General features: G+C 48.1%; 1 long non-coding RNA gene across 1 annotated transcript in view; it reads right to left on the reverse strand.

The window, feature by feature from the left end:
• Window positions 1-21935, reverse strand: part of LOC147000954 (uncharacterized) — a 138312-nt gene that overhangs the window by 59843 nt on the left and 56534 nt on the right. The window contains exon 2 of the long non-coding RNA XR_015045390.1: window positions 18929-19009. This is a non-coding gene — a long non-coding RNA (uncharacterized LOC147000954). The remainder of the gene's footprint in view (window positions 1-18928; window positions 19010-21935) is intronic.

Below are 21935 nucleotides of genomic sequence, written 5' to 3' on the forward strand. Positions count from 1 at the left end.
TTAGTGTATACTAGGCAATATACTAAAACTTTAAGCTATGAGCTATAATGTTTAATACATCTTTCATTCATTGTTATAATGATTGTTTTCATCTTAAAGTGAATAAACTGAGTCACAGGTGGGCTAAGTTATGTGCTCCAGGTGACATCCCGTCACTAAGTTAAGATTCTAACACTGCTCCTCTTGCTCCAAAGTCCAATCCATTCGTAGAGCTGAATGCAGTTCTTAACAAAGGAAGGGCACGTACCACTCAGGACATCTGCTGTGAGCCTCTGTGACAGGACCCACCCGTGTACTGAAGGTAATAGGTGATGTGGCTGCAGTCCAGGGACCACTCCCACCATGGTCTCATACTCTGTGGAGAGGGGACTCACAGCTTCTAAGTCTATCAGGAGCCATAGAAGCCTAAGGGTACAGGCTCTGCTCTTCCCTAGCCACTCCCCCACCTCACCCCAGCTACACCCCTGGAGCCAAAGCCTGGGCGGTATGTGCTGGAAAGCTACCATAACCCCTTCCTCTGAATATCTGCTCAGAAGCCATCTCTACACACAGTCAATCCATACGGCACGTGGCATATGCTCGTCTCTACGGATGTCCTGCAAACCAACCTACCAGGGCAGGACTCACAAGGGACAGCAAAACTGGAGAGTCTGTAAAGATACATTGCTTCTCATTGGTAGGGTCACGATATATCCAGACACTAAATGCATGCCTCCACCTACTGCACACACTGCCGTAAAGAGCTGCCACGTTTGCTATGTGTAGAAAATCCAATAGGACCACAGGGGACACAGCCATCAATGCCCAGCAAAGCTCAGTCTGGGGCCTCTCGGCCACTAGACCCGGTCCTCAGAGCTAAAAGTGATTTTCAAGAACCCTCCTGCTGCTCCCTTGTGACCTGTGACTCACAGGTACTTCAGTTACCCTCCAACCTTTTGTAGTCCCCCCTCGCTCCCACCCCACCCCCACCCCCAGGCAGCTGGACTAAGCAAACAAGCTTGATTTATCTGCCAAAGGCAACCTGATCCTTCTTACAGATTTAGTATTTGCAAATTTGCATGCCCACTCTGTGTCATTTGCAATCTGTGAGTCCACGCCGATACCGCACTCCTGAGCATCAGGAGACGTGGGTGAGGAGTGAAAACCCTCTAAGCTATTCAACATGCCAGTCCAGGCTGGTGCTGGTGGAGACAGACGGGTGGGTCTGCCTTCCTGTCTCAGCTGCTGTTCTAAATAAGTGTCTTTCCTAGCACTTGTGTTTTTGTAGGTTTTATTGGTGATGTCACTGTGTAAGTGACAACCATAACCAAGGTAACTTATAGGAGTAGACGTTTGTTTGAGCTCATGGTTTCAGGGGTCCTGACTCCATACAGACAGAGCAAAGGCATGGCCAAAGGAGCTGAGGGCTCTGGTCTTAAAGCGAAAGCAAATGACAAAGGCACCACCAAGCTTCTTACACTCAAAGTGACGTTCAAGGACACACCTCTGAAGACCCCCCCTCCCCCAAATACCACCAGCAACTGGGGACCAAGCATTCAAATGCACAAGACTATGGGGGACATTTTTCCTTTAAGACAGACACTGTCCCCTCTGTGGCCACTCATGCTACTGACCCTCTCCTCGGTCAAGCACACACAATACTTGGCCTAGGCTGTCCACTAGCTCCAACCCCTTGAAACATGGGAGCTTTGGGCCTTACTGTTACACCAGCGTCCCCTCCTCCCTCAACAGGATCAGCCTGTCTCAGCTGGGAAAGCTACTGCTCTAGGAGTTGTTGGGCCATTGACCAGGTGCTCTGAGTTCACTGGGCAGCATTCCAGAGTATAAGCCTTGATAAATGTCTGAGAGGGTAGGCAGCCAGCCTGGTACCTCTGAGCCTCAGCCCAGTGCAGGGCAGAACCATTGCTTTGCTGACTGCGGCAGGTATCCCAGTGACTTCCCTCATCTGCTTTTGCCTCTGGCAATCTGCCCATTGCTGGCTTGGTGTGGTGGGGGTGACCAGACCCAGCTGGGGTTAAAGGTTAGGCATGCAGCTACTTGGTGCACGGGGTAGGAGTGGGGGAGTGTTGGGATACTGTCAACTACCCCAGGTGGTTTCCAAACAAGCATCTCACATCTCTAGCCTGCTTTATCCTGTCTTGTAAGATGTCAGTAATTCTATTCCTGCTACCACCTTTTTCTTCCTGTTTCATGTTAAGGGAAGGCATGGCCACTGAGCACAAGCACAGACAGCAGCAGCTGCTGGGTCAGGATAGAAGTAGACGACTCGAATGACATTTTCGTGACAAGAGCGGAGCGCGAGGGCTGGAGAGCCGGCTCAGCAGTTGAGAACACATACTGCGCTAGCAGAGGATGCTCCTTTGGCTCCCAACACCCTGATCTAAGGACAGCTGCCAGGAACTCCAGCTCTCGGGGATCCATCGCCCTCTGCTGGACTCTGTGGGCACCAGCAATCATATGCACAAATCGTCTAAAGATACACACATATGCGCACAATACAGATACTTTTCAAAATTAAAACATGTAGAATGAATCCACGCCTCCCGTCAATATTTTCTGCTAATGGCAGGATAGGCTAAACTTCTCAAAAGGCCAAATTCTTTGAATATTCCCACTCCTGAGCTGAGCTTCCTTTGGCCGGGAGGTATACAAGGCCCTCGCTGACTGGTCATGGGTCATGATTAGCTCTAAGATGGTGCCTCTCAACCTGCCTATCGCTAAGACTCTTTAACATGGTTCCTCATGTCGTGGTGATCCCCAACCCTAAAGTTATTTTGTTGCTACTTCATACCTGTAATTTTGTGCCTGTTGTGAATCGTCATGTAAATATTGGATATGCAGGATATCGGATATAGGACGCCCAAAGGGTGTTGAGAACCAGTGCTCTAGGAAGAAACGGCAGGTGGCTTCACTCCAGACAGTGGGTGGTGTCTGTGTCAGAGAGAAGCAGCAATGGACGTCCTTGCTAGCTGGACCACTAGGCTGAGCAGCAGGAGGAAAAGGAGGCTAGGACAAGTCACTCTTCCACTGAGGACTCTGGCATCCCACTTGACACACCTGCCTTTGGGCTGCCCTTGCTGGAAGCGGAAATGCCTGGACAGCAGGAACCCAGGGAAGCCACCCCAGGTACAGAAGTGGCCTTGGCCATGGGAATTCTTGTCTTCCCCGCCTGCAGCTAATTGTAGCTGCTGCAGAGGAAAAGACCTAATTATACAGACATAGACCTGACCACCTCATATTCCCATGTAGGAGTTACACCGGGTCTCTGCTCCAGCCCCTCGGGAACTCTGTTGTTCCCAAAGAAATCCTTCTTTAGGACACCCTTTGGGGGCCACCCCACAGCGATGCCCACTCCCCGTTGGCTTGCTGCATCTGAGGCATTTAGCCCTTATCCTTCCTGATGTAAATATTTAATCCTATACATTTCAGATCTGCCTGTCACCTAGTCCCTCCCCACCCAGATGGGCTTCCTGCCAGGCCCTGGGGGCAAGGCTGGGATCTGAGGGGCTCCTTCCAGATCAGAGCTTTCCCCCATGGTCTACGGCCCAGCTGACTTTCCAGCACTGGTCTCAGGGGTGACAAATGTCCCAGTCTTAGCAGTTGTGCAACTGAAGTCTCTATGTGCTCTGGGGCTTGGTTTCCTTACCTAGGATACAGATCTCGGGAGTGTCCACCTCACACAGATTTTTGGATATTAAAATCCAGTGTGGTGCCTAGCACACAAAAGGGATGCTGTTGGCACTGAGAAGCTGAACTGTGAGCCACACATTGGCTCTTAGCATTGCCACGGTCCTTTACTGCCCCTCTGCACTCTAAGGAAAGTCTGGTGTGTGCCAGCCCATCCTGGCTGCCTCTGGATGCAGAAACCTGGGAGGGAACATGGAGAAGGACCAAGTTGGAAAAGGACTTGGTTGAAGGCAGGGCCCATGCTCACAGATAGTAGAGAGCTGAAATAAGCATACACAAGAGAGAAGGAACAGCAGATGGGGTGGTCAGGGATTGCTGCTAGGACTCCGAGTGCCACTGAAACCCAGGACAAGGACCTTCAGATGTCAGTCTTTCAGAAGACAATATAGACAGATTTCTAATCACTTCTAGCTGCCTATGCAGAGACAGGAAGGCCTGTGGGCCCCAAAGCTATGAGAATTACATGCCCGATATCTTTGTAAGTGCTCATGACCCCTTAGAAGGCATATTTTTGTCCCTGCTGTAGAGTTGAGGAAGGAGAGGTTCAGACTTGGGGAGATGCTTTAGTGGGTATAGGATGCTTATTGTATACCCAGGTTTAATCCCTAGCACCCACATAAGAGCTGTTGGGGGGGATATGTATTCAAATACTTATTTCTCTGCCCAGACATTTAGTTACAGTCAGCAACTAGACAGCACGGTCAAGCATTTCCAGTCTCAGTGTTTTGTAAACACTGTTTTCCATCACCTCTGATTGGTTAATAAAGAGCTGATTTAGCCAAGAGTTGGGCAGGAATTCCTGATCCCAGTCTAGGGATCACAAAAAACAAGCTTCTTATAGCTTGCTCAGCCTGCTTTCTTATAGAACCCAGGGCCACCAGCCCAGGGGTGGCCCTATCTACAATATTCTGCATGCGCGCGCGCGCACACACACACACACACACACACACACACCAGCAGTCACTGATTAATAAAATGCCTTCGGGCTTGCCTACAGTCTGATCTGCTAGGGCATTTTCTCACTGAAGTTCCCTCCTCTCGGTACCAAGTCGATCTAAAACTAGACATCACGAGGCCAGACTCAGAAATCAGCTCCATATCCCAACGTGAGAGTGGTTACAGAACGCTCCTACCATCAGACACATTTCCCACCAGGCAGCTCTCTTATGTCAATTGTGAATGACATGTCTCTAGAGAGGAGACGAGTTACTGAAAAAAATCGTCCAAGGGCTGGCCAGACCACTCAGTGAATAAGAGCAAGCATTGCTCTTGCAGAGAACTCAAATTCTGGTGCCAGCACCCACATCAGGCAGCTTGTAACAGCCTATAACTCCAGCACCAGGGGATCCATTCTCTTCAGGCTTCTGAGAATGAGTGTGTGTGTGTGTGTGAGTGTGTGTGTGAGCGTGCATGCGCATACACGCACACATGTGTATCTCCATCTCCCAATCTCCCCATCTCCTTCTCCTTCTTCCTCTCTCCCTCCCTCCCTCCCAATCAATTCCTTCACATTCTTGCTATCCTGACCCATCACCCACCATTGTAGACTGTGTGCTAAAATAAATGCTTCTTTCCTTCTGTTGCATTGGTCAGGAATTTTGACACAGCCTTGAGAAAAATAACTAATAAAGCCGCGAATCAGGAGTTAAGGTAGGGAACACCCCAAAACTTATCACACACACACACACACACACACCTACACACAGATCCCTCAGACACATGCAGGTGTGGGTGCTGAGGCACAGACCTCTCACACTCATCCACCTAGCCAAGCTAGGCACCAGCCACCAACTCAAGACCTGTTTTGATCTTCAACTGACCCTATTCCCCTCTAAGCAAGCTAGTCCGTTGTATCCAGACAGGTTCTGGTGTTCACCAGACTATGTCATCTACAGCAAGGTTTCAGCAGCTCCCTTCGGGAGAGAATGACAGCTGGACGACCTGTGGAAAACGGCCACTGACCTCACACTTGTGTATCACACCGGAGCCACATGTTGGTAGAAGCCAGCCACAGTTCACTCCAGCATTAATCTATTTATCACACGTATTCCCTTGGTAGCTGGTGACGTTATCGCACAGAGGCTCCGGAAGTACCACCGAGTCTTCCGTGTCCTTTGGGCACAGAGTGCAGTAGGAACTGCTCAGGATGCTGGCCTGGCCAAGCCAGAGATCAAGGCAGGAAAGAGTAATGTAAGGCCAAGGCCATGCCAAACGCCATGATTGGTTGGCACCTCACATGCCAATAGTCCTCAGAGCGGCTCAGGGCGACGTCTGACCTTATCCTCCTCATCTGTAGTGAGGCATGAGGAACAGTCACACTTAACCTTCTGAGGGGCGTGCAACTAAAAGGAGATTTGAACTCTGAGCAACACCTTCAAGATAATAAGACTGAATGGCTCTTCAGTCATGTGTCCCGCACCCCTTGAAGCTGAAGAAGCCAGTGTCCCTGGGATCCAAATAGATACAGCCCATGAGTCAGGGCAGCCATGACCCCTGCCTTCCCTTGCTTCCACACAATGTGCTGGCAGCAGCCCCTCCACCATTCTATACTAAGGAACTTCCTTAGAACAAGAAAAAACATACATACGTAATACATACATACATGCATACATACATACATGCATGCATACATACATTCCTCACCTGTTCCTGAAGCTGCTGGATCGCCTGACTTCACCAAGGCACAAAGGCTCCCTCCCATCTATCATGGGGCAGCTTAGCCCTGCTATTAGGGTGGGCCTTGATGGGCGGGTGCTGAGGGAGAGAAGAGAGAAAGGGGGACCACACTGTGCAGGTCTCTGTTGCCGAAACCACGAAGCAAAATATTTTCATTCATGAGTTCATCCGGCCTAAACATGCATCTAATCCCTGCAGACTGACAGTTCAAAACGGATCCCAGGTGGGGGGGGGGGGGGTCGGGGGGAGACAGGGCTCTCAGTTCAAAGACAGAGGGGCCAGATGCAACCGCTTATCACACAGTGACCAGCCAAGGAGAGCCTGGGATTAGTGAATCCAGGCCAGCCAGAGATTCCAGTTTCGGAAAAGACCTCACGCCATTGGCTGTCAACCTGCCCTCTGGCCCTTTTGTCTAGCCCCAGGGCAGAGGGACACAGAGGGGGCCCTTCTGTTTGGTTGAGGCAAAGAAGAAAAAAAAAATCCTAACAGCATTTTGGGTTATAAATGGGTTAGGATGTACCTCCTAGCCCTGCTGACTCCTGCTTTGTGCCAGGAAGGGTCACTGGTGCCCAGTGGCCATGAAAAAGAGGGAAGAGGAGACAGAAGTACCCCAAGCATTGCTTAACAGCAACTAGGCTCAGACAATGAGCAGGCAGCCTCGCAGCCATGCAGAATGAGGGCCAGAGAGAACTGTTTGGGCCACTCTAAGTCTCCAGAGCCAGCTCAAGGCCCTCGCTGCCAGGACTGGCTGTGTTCTGTCCCTGGAAGGCTGGTTAGAGTAAAGAACATCAGCATAGATGTTTCCTGGGTAGACAGTGTTTACACAATCCAGAATTTGTAATCCCTTCTGGAAGACAGGGTTGCCCTTAGGGACTTTGAGTGGGTCTTTAAAAAAAAAAAGGAGTCCCTTTGACTTGACTAACAATTTCCAATTTCAAGAGACGATCAGGGAGAGTTGCTGTCCCCTGGAGGAACTCATTTCTACCAAGGCAGCCCCGGGCTCATAATTTTACAGGAGTCATAGATCTTTGTCCTACAATGCGACAGGAATGGTCTCTGAAGTCTCTGGAGATTTGCAGCTCTGCCCACTCCTTCCTAGCATGCTGGCTGGACTGCTAAAGGCTGAGTGTGGACACTCAAGAACCCAGAGAACATTCCACAACCCAGTGTTCTTCCTCCGAACGTGTTCCCTTTACCGTTAGGCCATCATTTTCCATGAAGAGCCAAGGGGGAGGAGGTCCCAGAAAAGCTGCAGATGCCAGGGTGAAGTCAAGGGGGAGGGGGTCCCAGAAAAGCTGCAGATGTCTGGGTGAAGTTGAGTCGCTCTGTTTCACAGGTGCCAGACTAGGCGCCCAGTGTTTTACACCCTTGCCCTGGCTAGCCCTCTCCCTGCAAGGCCGACCCCCATTTTACATGAACGGCTGTCCTAGATCACACTGGCAGTAAATGGGAGCACAAGGCACCCCCCAAGGCTTCCAAAGTTACTTAAGATCACCGACAAGGCCCTTGAGAGAGAACATAACAGGTAAGGAATTGTGCAGCGAGGCTAAACACTGGTATCATGTGGCCCGTGCCACCACCACACTGTATTCTGAGGAGTCGGTATCACACACTCAATACCTAGCCTGTTGCCCCGCCTTGCTACATGGCCACTGTCCTTCACATGCCACTGTCCTTCACATGCCAAGGAGAGCACAGGAGGCAGCCATCAAGCACGATGAAGGTGATATTCTTCCATCCGACAAGCCTACGACGCCTGCTACCTCCCTGGCTGCCAAATCAACAAGAAGAAAGACTAAAGAGAAAACAGAGCCCAGGGTCCTAGTCATGGCCATGAACTCAGTGAAGGTCGGTTTGCCCTTCCTTCTGAGGCTGCTTGTTCTCTTGTGAAATGTCAACCCTGCCGACCTCATCAGCTCATACCACTGATGTCAGAGCAGCCACAAAGACAAGACCATAACTGGAATTGAAAACTGTGTCCCTTTGTACAAGGTGATGTGCCCTCTGTATATCTCCCCTCAGAGTCACCTCCTCTCCACAATGAAGCCCCAGGGGAAAATGCATAGGACGAAATAAGTAATGGAGGTTACCGAGTGAGCTCAGCCACCCAGTCAGAAACAGCCTTGGGCCTGTGTCAGAGTCAGAGGAGGGCTTAGATCTGCTCGCCTAGCAGCAGTGTGGTATCAGCCATATGTGTGCTTTTGGGCATTTCAGAAACTACAGTCCCGAAAGTAAACAGGTGAATCTGACCCTAGCAAGTGTATTTTTCTTTAATTTAATATATCCAAATATTACTCTAATCCATAATAAATGTTTCCAAGTTATTAATGAGATATTTTACATTCCTTTGGTGCTATGTCTTCACAGTCGTGTATATCTTATCCTCAAAATTCATCTCAACTCTAATGCCAGACTTTCCCCAGCTCCTTGATTAGAAGCCATACCTCATAAAACATACAGTTGTTCAAGTAGGTTCACCTTTCCAAGCCGGTCCCAGTGTCTTAAAAGTTTTCCAATAATCTTTGAATCTTTTTAATATTTTTTTCTCCCCTTGGCCCTGTTGGCAGGTTGTAACAATTCTTTTAAACCTGAATCAATTAGAATATTTTTTTGTTTGGTTTTTGGTTTTTGAGACAAGAGTTTCTCTGCATAGCCCTGGCTGTCCTGGAACTCACTCTGTAGACCAGGCCAGCCTCGAACTCAGAGATCTGACTGTCTCTGCTTCCCAAGTGCCACCACCACCAAGCCACCACTGTAACCTTTAAGTATTGAACTTTAATTCTTCAGTGTCAGTTTATTATATTTCACGTGCTACAAAGCCTCGAGTGACTAGTGGTGACCATCCTGGACAGTATAGGCTAAGATGTCCCAGGATGGACAGGGAAACCTTGGGAGGTACCCTGTATGGCCCTCTACCTCCGTGGCAGAAATGTACCTCTTTGGGGCTGAAGAAATGGCCCAATGGTTAAGAGCACTGGCTGCTCTTGCAGAGGACCTGTTCCCAGCACCCATATGGTGATTAACAATCATCTGTAACTCCAGCTTCAGAGGATCCAACGCCCTCTTTTTACCTCTACAGGCACCAGGCACACATAGAGTACAATATATACATGCAAGCAAAATGTGTGCACAGTAAAGTGAGTCTTACAAAAGAATCAGGCCTCTCCTGTGGGGAGAGCAACAGAGTCACTAACTGCATGCAAGCCTCTTCTTGCACAGCACCTTCTGTTTCTCCAGTTCCATTCTAGAAATTTCCCACGCCACATAATGAAGCTACCAGGACCAGAAGAAGCTCCGTAACACTGTACATGGAAGAGCCTCTACTCACAGCCCAAGACCTTGCTCACAAACAACAACGGATCTTGGAACATCAATACAAAGATGGCAATATTTATCAGTTGCTAAATGGCCTTCATTAAGAACAGAAGCTTGTGTTTGATCATTTCTGCACCCATGCCAGATTTACATAGGTACAAAATTCAGGGAAAGGAGGGGTAGCTTGCTACCAGGGAGGACTACAGAAAGCAGATCTCAGGACCCAAAAGTTACGTCCCCAACCATCTAGTGTCGGACAGTGTTCCCTGATCTTAGAGAATGACTCAAATCACAGAGTAGAAATTTTAGAGACGATTTGGTGTGGCCACAGAAGTAGGCCATACACTTTATTGGCTTCTGAAACAGAAAACCACAGTGCAGCAAATTACCACAGAAAAGTGTCTACACAGGACAGTGAGACACAGCCAGGGACCATGTTTCCCTTGGAATCCCTCAGAAAACTAAAATGTGACTCTTACGATACACTCTATATGGGTTTCAAAAATGACAGCAGACTTGTCAAACATGGAAACAGATTAGCATTCGCTGATGTCTGGTTCTGTGCTGCCTGGACTGTGGACACACTGTGTGCTTGTTTTGTGCCATCTGACATCCTTGGTGTCACAGAAGTGCCTTGCAGGCAGGGATTCTCTTGCACTAGCTGCTGCATCCCTGGTGCCTAGCAACAGTGTCTAGTACTCAGTACCTTGGAAAGACAGATGGATGGAGGGAAGTGAAGGGTAAATGGAATGATGGACAGATGGATAGATGGACAGTTGGACTCCAAGATGTCTCCTAAAACCATGCTACCCTTTTGTCATCCAGGAAGTATTTGTTCTCTGGTGTCACCTGCCCCATGTTTTATACTAACACATTTTAATAGGGAAAGTTCTAGATATCCAGCCTTAAAGGAAGTCATTTGTTGGTCATATGCCAGCCTCAAAATCCTGAGTGTCCCCAGTACAGCAACCCTCTCCCCAATCACAAGTATGAGGGTGTCAGTCAGCAAGGGTGTTCCCCAACACACAAACACCCAGGCAATCAAATTCTTCTGTACCCCAGGAGCTGAGCACCCAGACTTTCCACCCTGTGCCCTGTCACCACAGGCCAATTAAACTTCACAGCCTCAGAACAGCCTCTTTTGTCTCAGAAGAGCCATGGCTTGAGAGTCCCACGTGACCTGTATGTAGTAGGCCAGAAAAGTGAAGCTTCACTTCCAGCAACATTTATACCTGTGGTTAATTTCTGCTTAGTAAGACAAGTGAAGCGATCTACCTACGGAGGCCGGTGACTGCAGGACACACATTTCCGGATTAAGAGCTCTGCTAGAGATGTTTCCAGCCAGCCCGTGATCTCCACTGTGATGGTTATAATTACATCCACATAACGTATAAATCTCAATATACTTTTAATAAGCAGTTAATACTCTGATATAAAATATTTACATCTCAACCAAATTCATTCTGCATTGAGTAGCCCTGGTTTACAGAGTTATTAAAACCACCACCATCAATCAGTCCTCCACCTTAACAGAGAACTAAGCAGCTTGAAGAAGCCTCCCCCTTCCCCTCAGCATGGCCAGTCCTCTAGGAGGTTTAAAAACACCTAGCATCTTCCCCCCCCCCACGCCCTTCTCCCTGATTAACAGGACACAAGGTTCCTCCTAGCACCTAGGCTACTAGCTTGAGAAATGTGTACGCCTCCCACCACCAGTATTTCATTGGCTTATGAAGTGGTCCTACAGTATGGGTCCTTGGGATGCTGTCACTCTGATGTGGGACAGATAAGTAAAGCATTATTTGGTACAGAATATGCATAATCAACCAAGCCATCGCTGCCCAAGTCTAACCTCGATGCTAGGCATTCTGGGAAACCTTTGTGAGCAGCCCCGCCCTGCCTCTCTTTACCATTCACAGCCTTTCCCCGTGCTTTCTACTACGTGAGGCCCTTGAGAATCCTTCTGGTTCCATTTACTTTCAAGTCTCCAGCAGCCAGCTCCAGGTCCCATCTCCAGCTAGTGCCAGGGACTGCTTGATGGAAGAGCCAGGGAATCAACCAATGAAGTGGCCAGGTAGGAGCAGAAGCCCGCCTGACTCCACGCAGGTGGTAGGCTCGCTGACACTAAGCACCGCCCAAGGTAGGACCTGTCACGCTGGCTCCAGACTGAGCATTTCACTGGGACCCACAGAAGCTAGTACAGTTTGAAGAGATAATCCAGTTAATAATAGGATTAGTTCAGGCACATCCCCTAAACCATAAGCTTGAAACCTCTACCTAGGCAAATGTTTGGCCAGACTCTGCCAGGATCTCTACCCTCACCAACCACAGGTCCTTCCCCAACACACACAGTTCCCTTGGCTCTGACAAGCCAGCCGTGGGGGCATAGCTAGGGATTTGGAGATGAGCAGCCTGTTCCATAGGTCCTGACATCCTCAGTGCCATGAGTCCCCACTGCGCGCAGCCCCACCAACCTCCACCCCCATAATACCACCTGTTCTTTCTTGTGCCAAGAAAGTGATTATATGCACACAGTGGGAAAGGGTTCCCAAGAGGACAAACTCCAGCGGCTCTGAAGTGGCAAGTGACACACAGTAGCATGTGGGGAAGCAAGTTCTAGGACTCTGCTATGGCCCGCATGGGACACCAGTGCTACCTGTCATCTCAGATGCCAGGACCTGAACCTACACCCAGCATGTATGCTTTTGATGTCCAATTAAGAACTCCAGTTAAATCCCCTTAAAGTCATACATGGACTCTAAAGACCCCAATCTCAGAGGTGTGGCCATCAAGAAGTTTTAGAGGCCTGTGGAAGTAAAGCAAGCTGAAGGCCAGATGGCAAAGGGATGACCATGGTCAAGAGGGATCTGAAGTTAGGGAGAAGCAGACATATGCTCAACCCCAATACAGTCCTAACCCTTCCAGGTACTACGGTAAACCCCAGGCCACTTGGCCTATCAGAACTGTGCCTCTTAGGATAGTGGCTACTGGCAACATTAACTGTTTAAATGAAAATTAAATGTGAAAAAAAAAACTAAACAAGCTGTTTCTTGAGTCACACAGCCACATTTTAAGTGATCAAAGCCATGGGTCTAGTGGGCAGTACAAGACAGGCCTTTCCTTCATCATGGACAAATAACACAGGTACTATGAGAAAGCTCAGGGCAGTGCCTAGCATACAGGGTGTGCTTAACACCTTTGGCCCTTCTTATAAGCTCCAGACAGTCCTCTGGCTCCTCCTGCTACCTCCTGCAAGTTCTCTTGGCTCAGTCCCACGTGCCTATCTAGGATTTAAGAGAAAGAGTAGCATCCCCTCTGCTTTCTGCTGTCTCTTCACAATTTAGAACCATCTCTGATTTTTCAAGTCTATGCTGTTCCATTATACAAATAAATAGCAGCACTAAGAAATTTAGATCCCCCCTCACCCCCAATTAATAAACTGGATGCTTCTCAAGACTACCGAAGGAGCTTTGAAGTAGAGCCCAAGCAGACATCCAGGACTTGAATTCCAGAACGGCTCTCAACTGACAGGCCAACCCAGAAAGAAGATGCAGCTCACAGAATAATGGCTTCCCAAAGACAGCCATGCCCTAAATACTAGAACTGATGAATATTTATTTGCATTTCACTGAAAAGCAATAGTCAAGTCTGTAAGTCTGCTTACTCCAAGGTAGGAGGTCATCATGGATTTCCTCGATTGGGCTAGCAAGTCACAAGGCTCCTTAGAGGTGGAAGATGCAAAAGTCAGTTTCAGAGAGACTCAAGGTGAAAAGGGCACAGCTAGTTATTGCTGGCCTGGAGGGACAGGGAAGCAAGGCAGAAGAGAAGGGTAGCCTTTAAAAGCTGGAAAACGCAAGGAAGTCATTGCTCTTCCAGATCCTTCAGAAAGGAAAGCTGTCCTGCTAACACCTCAGTTTGAGCTCATTTTGAACTTTTGACCATAAACCTTTAAGATAATAAATCTTTGTTGTAATAACTTATCAGAGCAGCCATAGAAATTTAATACTGGTTTTGGTACCAGAAGTGGGGTGGTGATGTAACAAACACCTAGATGTGGGGATGTGGCTTTATTATCAAGCTATTGCATAGTCTCAGGAATTTTAAAGAGAATAATAGAAAAACAAATTTCCCTGGAACAGATTATTAGGAACTCTCCTTTGGGTGGGCCCAAAATGAAGAACATGTTAGGGAAGCCTAAGCTGCTTTGAAGATGATGTGAGTTATTGTAAATGGACTGTTATAAAATGGGTGCACTGCTGGAAGAGACTCAGAAGACACTGGGAACTGGAAGAGAGGGGGATCCTGTTCTACAGAAACAAAACCAGTAGGTGAGCTCCCTGGAGTCGTGCGGCCTCTGTGAAGTAACACTAGTGACATAGTTGGATATTTAGCCAAGCAGGCATGACATACAGCAATGTGTAACATTATTCTTGCTGTTCAGAATAAAATAAGATATGGTAGAGTCAACAGAGCTTAAAGGGAGTGTGGCTAGACAGAAATGATGCAAGGCAGTGATTTAGAGAATCTCTCGGTCTACTGAGATGGCAAAAATAGCAAAATGAGATTTGGTAGGAAAAAAAAAAACCACAGGTGTGGTTGGGCCTTAGCTTGAACCTCAGAGCAGTCAGAGTATTCAGCCACACATAAGGAAGGCTCTTTAAGGGGCAACAAGATGGTCCAGGGGTAAAGATGATTGTCACCAGGCCCGATGGCCCAAATTTATTGTCTATGACCCACATGGTGGAAAAAGAGAACAGACTTCTGCACGTTGTCCCCCTGACCTTTACATACATACCGTGGCACATTTACATCTCTCTCCTCTCTCTCCCCCATGACTCTCTCTCTCTCTCTCTGTGTGTGTTTCTCTCTGTCTCTCTCTCTCACACACACACAGACGCATGTATGCATGCACATACATGCATGCACACACACACACACACACTAACTTATCACATGAATGCAATGTTTTCAAATGTTAAGGGAAAGATTGTGTAAATCTTTAATTCCTTTGAATCATCTCAGAAAACAAAAACAAACAAACAAAACCTAAAGTAGGAATGGATGATCCAGGAACGATCTGGGAAGACCTGTGGGGGAGACCCACAGACTTCTTAAGACTATCACCCTGGTAGAAACACTGCCAGGCTATTCTGATGAGGCCAGAGAGCAGAAAGATGAAAGGAAACTACAGAACTAACTTCAAGGCTCTCCAAACAATCAACAGACTGATAAAAAAAACCCCGTCTGTTCTGAGCACGTACTTCCTGAACGAGTAAGGATGACTCAGTGTAGACACCAGAGTCCATGTGGTAGAGCCAAGAATCACAAAGAAAACCTTAAAACTAAGTTGAGTCTATATGGCAAAAAGATTGATGGCAGTGGGGAAGCTGGGGGGATGGCTCAGTGGGTAAGGGCTTGCCGCACAAGCCTGGGGATGTGAGCTTGGATCTCTGGTGAGGTAGAAAGCAAGGTGGGTGTAACCCCAGTTCTGGAAGAGCAGAACCAGGTGGATCCCTAACCAGGCAATCCAGCCACGGGCAAGCTCTGGGTTCAGTAAGAGAACATGTCTCAGAAAAGTAAGGCGGGGCTGAGGGTGTAATTCAGCGGCACAACGCTTGGCTAGTGTGCATCAAGCCCTAGGTTCCATCCTTAGTGCTGCAGGGGGTGTAGGAAGCTATTGACTTCAGGTGCCTTAACAGCACATTGGGCTGGGGAGATGGCTCAGCAGGTGAAGCACCTTTTGGACATCTCCAGTGTTGCACTTCCTGCTTTCATGCTTGAGGCCAAGCCAACAGGAAGGTGGACTCCGTTTCATCTCTGCCTTCTAAACCTTGCACAAATGTATCAAAGTATCCTTCTGCATACAGGACTTCAACTATGACAAATCTAGAATACTTTAATGCTTACACACACACATACATGCACACACACACACCAATATGAGGAGGAGGGCAGGAATGACATCATGTACTGGCCCAGTTCACACGCTACAATCCACCCCGTAGTCTATCTTTCCACTTAATCCTCCAAGCAGCCTATTAAACCAGCACTAATGTTTTCCTCATTTACAGGTGGGGAAATTGGACTTCACAAAGGTTATGGCGCTCAAAAAGATCCTACAGCTGAAAATGAGGGGGAAAAAAGCCTAAGTTTAAATCACGAGAGATGGTACCGGCATCCCTATGCTTGCAAAACTACACGTGTACAAGAAAACTTGCCGTACCCAGTTAACAAGGTGGAGCCCACCCCAACTCTAAATAACCCCAGATACAGATACATATCCAACTCTGTGGTAGGTGCTTTGGGACTAATGGTGACCAAACAGTCACAAGCCCTGGCTCTGTGTCCGTGGTCTGAGTGGACAGAGATGTTCACCATACTGCACACAAATGAGCCGAAGGGTTTAGTAAGAGTAAGGCCAGTGGGGGGCACTCAGGAAGTCGGAGAAGGAAGTTATGATCAGAACTCGAGAACTTATACCCTTCAAAAGAGCTGGTTACGTTGAACCAACCACCTGCAGTGGGTATCATATAATCCCTAAACGAGACATTTTTAATCTTTTAAAATCAATCAAGAAGCTCTTATAAAATTGTGAAGAATTGCCAGGCCAAAAAGCTACAAAAAAGAAGAAGAAAGAAGAAAGAAGAAAGAAGAAGAAAGAAGAAAGGAGAAGGGAGAAGGGAGAAAGGAAAGGAGAAAAAGGAGAAAATGGAAAAAGAAGAAGAAGAAGGAGAAGAAGAAGAAGGAGAAGAAGAAGAAGGAGAAGAAGAAGAAGAAGAAGAAGAAGAAGAAGAAGAAGAAGGAGGAGGAGGAGGAGGAGGAGGAGGAGGAGGAGGAGGAGGAGGAGGAGGAGGAGGAGGAGGAGGAGGAGGAGGAGGAGGAGGAGGAGGAGATGCAAGATTGAAAACCAAGCATCTGAAGCTAATTTCTCTTGTTCAGGAGGAGAAGGTAACAAGCCAGTCGCATCCTCCTAGGATGAGAACCACAAGAATTTAAGCCTAAATTCCATTTATGGAAAATGAGCCCATGACAGGCTACGGTCTCGGAGCCAAGGGGCAGGGCAACTGAGAGACACACAAAGGCAGCTCTGAGTCTGCAGTTCTCATTGAGCAGCACACAAAAACCTCTAAAATACTGCTGAGTGATACATGTCTTGAATTCTGGCACTGGGGAGGCAGGCTAGATTTAGGCCAGCCTGGTCTATATAGAGTTTTCTATATTAGCTAGGACTATATAGTGAGACCCGGTCGAAAAGTAATTGATCTATTGAAATAAAAACTCACTGATAAAATGATCATTTAACATCAATGACTAACGCACAGACAATAATAATCAGGCCCACGATGAAAAAAGACCTCACGAGCCAAAATGTCAAAACCGGTCCGCAGCACTGCAGACAACAGAATCTTCTCTCCATCCACAGAACAAGTAGAACTAAAGAAACAAGACAGAAAACATCTATAGGAACAACCGCCCTGAGAACTGAAGGGTTAACAGGAGTGAACAGAGACAGAGAGGGTGTAGGAAAGAAGGTGTTCCCTGAAAAGCAGCCAGTACTGTGTATCTTTTATATCACCGAAGAACCAAAGAACCAGCAGAAAACAAGGGTCGGAGTGCAGTGTGTGAGTGGGGAGCCGAGAGGCTGGGTCCCGTTGAGCATTTTCATATCTGCCCTGAGAAACACCCCTGAAAGCAACTTCAGAAGATGTCAAAGGCTTCGAGCATGACATAGACTAAAGAAATGGGTCTTAGAAGAGCGTTTTAGTCTCCCACTCAGGAAGTCACTTAAAAAATCTGCGACCCATGATGAGACAATGCCACTGACCCACTGAGCCATCAGAGTTGGTGGCTTGTCTTAGGGGCCTTGATGGAAACCAGCTTAATTCATTTCCTCTGGGGACAGCACAGACAAAAATCATTGATGAAAGTTCTGGCGTCTACATGAGAGTTGTAGCCTTGCAGGGCGAGGTGGTCTGTATACATGCACGTGTGTGTGCAGTACAGATAGACTGGTGCTTTAAAAAGACAAGATTTGTGCTCCAGTGCTGACCTAAGCCCGCCCGGCAGGGCTGTTTCCAGTGGATGTGAATAATGTCAAAGCATGTTCCCTTTGTTGGAGGGCAGATACACTACCTCAGTCGTGTGTGAAGCTCCTCCCACCTCATGCTGGATTGGAGGCATCACGGATACATCACCAACCCAGGGACAGCCACTCCCACCTGTACAGTGTTCGTCACCCCCCAAACTGCCAGGCCTTTGTTTCTGCACGCCAAGGACCTGCCAGCCTGTCCCTCAAACTGAAGCAGACTCCCATAGGATTGTACATAGGTCATGACCCCATCAGACGCTCCTACCCACTTCTGACCCATTCTTTGCGCCCACCAGAGAAACCCCAAGCGGAGAGCAGGGAGACCACCTATGCACCCAGGCTCCTTCTCCAGCAATGGTGGAGCCTTTGAGGGGAAAGTTCGTTTTGTCAATCAACCCATTGTTGGTCTGCCAAGCACAGGCTCGTCCTCCTCCGATGTGTCACTGGGTGCTGTTGACACAGATGTCAACTGTCAAGGGTGCCCTCCACCCTCCAACTCCCTCCTAGGGCATTCTGCAGGCCCAGCACAAGGGCCTCTGTCGCAATGCTCCCCACTGGCCCCTTGCAAGAACCACGGATTGCCACACCTTCGGAATTGCCAAAACTTGACTGGATACTTCATCATGTGGATTGGCCACGGAGGCTGCAGCTGACACGAACAGGTATGGCAGATACTTGACTATTTGCCAGGTGACAAATCCCAACTGAGTGAAACCTGCAGGCTTCACAGTGCACGCCTCCTCCCGCCCTCCCCACCAAAGTGGCAGGTAGTAGTTTCCTGGGACCCATTCCTAGAATGGAAAAAAGAGAGAGGCTATATTCTCATGATCTAGGCATATGTTGGTCCAGCAAGCAGACTACGACCACGGTCCTGCCCAGTCTGCTGCTATTCCTTCCACATCCACTCAGACCTGCCTCTAGCGAGGGAGAAGCAGGCACACTGGGAATCTGTGCAGGGATACTCATTGGCCTCATTTCCATTGGTATCATCACGAGTCCCAGTATACCTCATGATAGGGGTTATCCTTTCCCCTATGACAATTACTACATGGTAGAGACGGCATGAGTCCCAGAGTAGAAGCAAGGCCCAAATTTTACTGAATCCTAGTTCCAAGGAAATCCAATACAGCTCACATTAAAATAAGCAATCCTGTGGAAACTTACCTGGGTATGCCACCATGATCCGGCTGAGCTCAAAGTCTCAATCTAGGTCTCAAAAAAAATGTCCACCAACCATAGCTGAGCCTGTAGGAATGACACAAGGAAGAGGCTGTTGGGTTTATCATCTATGTTATATTACAATATGCACAGGTCCCTAGACTATAACCTAGCAAGCTTGTCACTAGACATCCTGTGCTCAAGTCAGCAGAGAGTCAGGCTTCCCAGCCGGTGTCTAGGGGGAACAGTGACTTAAGCTGAGGTGGGAATGAGCCCAGGACTAAGGAAGTGTGTAGAAGTTGACACCACAGACCACTGAGGCTTCCTGGTGTCACCCACCATCACCCCTGTTGTTCAAGTAAGTAAAGCAAGGCCTCCTGGGAAAAGGACTTCTGTCAGACCAGTCAAGTGAGGACGGAGGCCCAAGGCTTGGTTTGTGAGGCCAGTGTTTCAGCCACCATGATAGAACAGGTTTTAGACCAGGAGATGATGCTCAAGGCCCTTTCTCAGAACATGCTGTTATACATGGCTAGTGATTCTTCCCCAAGATCAGGCCAGATTTCCTACCCAGAGGCCAATCCCGCAGAGCTGTAGCAAGGGGAGAGAGGGGGTGGGGGGCGGGGCAGAGGTAAGAAGCCAGGCAACAGGTAAGCCTGGCTAAGGCCAGGGCAGGTTGACAGAAGAGGATTCTAGATCTCTAATTATGAAATGTCTATGAAATAACTGTTTTGAAATCTTGTTCACTTTTGAAACTTATTTCAGATAAACCCAGATCTGTTTCTGATGAGTTGATTCCTTGAGGACTGGCCCAGTATGAGGATGTGGCAAGCAGTCTCCCCTGTCCTCATGACCTTGAGGGCTGGCTCTCAAGTCCCACTCTGCAGCCATCAGTGAGATGGGAACTGGCACTTCCTGGTGTTCTGCCCTGAGACAGAGTCACTGTAGAAAAGCCAGCAGACACAGAGCGAGGAACAAGGTGCATAGTAACTCCCTGGGTCATGTTCAAAGCCCACTCCTGCTGGGTCTCATATGGTGCCTGGCCCACAAGGGCATCATGAAGTAACCCTCTGCTGCCACTGAATTCCTTACTGTTAATATGAAAAAAAAATTCAGTCAGATGTTGAGATAGCCTGTGATTTCCTACTCAAAGACTGCCAAAAGACCTTCAAGGTCTCCAGACCAAACCTTGGTCCATAATCTAGGTTTACATGTGTAAAACAAGTCAACGAGTGACCCAGGAACTGAGAAAGCTAAATTCTTTCTTTTTCACTAACAGAAGTAGATGTCCCAATGGGCCCCGCAGGAAGCCACAGAAGAAACACAATAAACTACAACAATGAGGCCAGCCACCCTTTGCTCTAGGAGATCCTTCGAGGGACTAGTCTCTCCCCTCTCATGCCCACTTCCCTCATACTATTAGTCTAAGACCAAGAAGACTGTCTGAGGAAAGAAGAGCCACACAGAACAACATTCTAGAAGGCTGGCCTACTTGTATGTCCAGATTTGCTCTTTGGGACAGGGAGACCAAGAAAGCCAAAACGTTGATATACTTGAGTAGGATAATATCTTCCAAGGTTGGTATATATTCTTTAATACAGCAATGGCAGGTCTTAGTATAATATGCCCTGGTTGACCATGCTCTGCGTTCATTTCTTGAACCTATGGAAAGGTTTTATGGTACATCAAAACATACAGCTCTACCTCTTATGCAACATCTGTGAGTCAGGATTCAGGTCCCATGTACACTGGGTAGTTGAATCATGTTTGAAAACTGTCTTCAGACACCATCTGCATGTTCAAAGAAATTCTTCTGGCCACCTGCTAGGTGTGCCCTGGAATTAGACTTTGAGACAGTAAAGGCAGATGAAGGGTTTCCTCTGGGAAGAGAAGAAATAGAATCCTTGCACAAGTGTGCCAACCTCCAATCCCATAGCCTTGACTCTTCCCGATGACCACAACTCCCTCTAAGGCCAGTCTGAAGAAGACACACCAGCTGCCAAGAGACTGGAGCACAGCTCAGCCAGGCAAGCAGTATCCGCTCTCCAGGCTTCAGCTTTCCATCTGAATAGTGGGGGATAAAAGGAGCTGAGCCAGGCACTGCCAAGCGCCAAGAGGAAGGAAACCCAGCTACATGGTTGTGATGTTCTTATCACAGCTCTGTAGTTGTTACAACAGAGGAGGGGAACAAGAGGCCAGGGTCCCCTCCTAGGTACGGGGAGCCTCCTTGTATCTGTCTTCATATCCTGACATCAGCCACTCTAGCCAGCTCTCCTGACTGGGCCACAGCCTGAGAAAACAGCCTGGACAGAAAGTTAGTCACCCTCCCACCACAGGCAAAGGCCAAGGTGACACAACTCAACGTAACTTCTTAATCCTGCTCAATGCCAGCAGTGGGACATGGCTGGAGACGGGGGCATTCCTCCTCGTGTGATTCACCTGCAGCGAGGTCACTGCCCACATGCTAGGGATGGTCTGACCTGGAGGTAACCTGGAGAGTTGAAAGCACTCTGCCCCACTCCTCACCCCGAATGGCTCTCCCGACACCTACTATGCTGCCTTAAATCCATAATTACAGTACATTTATTTGGATGTTGAAGACTTTAATGGTCTCAATTTTTGTGGCTATTCGATCTTTTAAAACTGTATTCCTATTAGTTCCTTGATAACTCCAATCAATATATTTTCCTCATATTCATGTCTAACTCCTCCATCCCCCGTGGCTCCAACTATGTGTATTCTTTGGAACCCTCCCTACTTCTATAACGGTCTCTGAATCTCGGGGGAGGTGATAAAGATTCACCATCATGTTGAGCACGCTCACTGTCAGGTTATTTTCTGCCTTTATCTAGTTGTTTCTGTGTTCAACACTGTCCACTTCACAAAGAAACTTCTCTGAGGAAGTCTGAAAGCGACACCAGTCAAGACTATAGAGATAGGTATTTAGAGGACAGTTTGGTACCATGTCAATTTAGTACCTTCTGATAGAACCTTTAGAATGGTCTAGTAGTAGACG

This window comes from Mus caroli, unplaced genomic scaffold (genome assembly GCF_978045245.1).
Source record: "Mus caroli unplaced genomic scaffold, Mus_caroli_1 scaffold_15, whole genome shotgun sequence".
In the NCBI taxonomy this organism is placed as follows: Eukaryota; Metazoa; Chordata; class Mammalia; order Rodentia; family Muridae; genus Mus; species Mus caroli.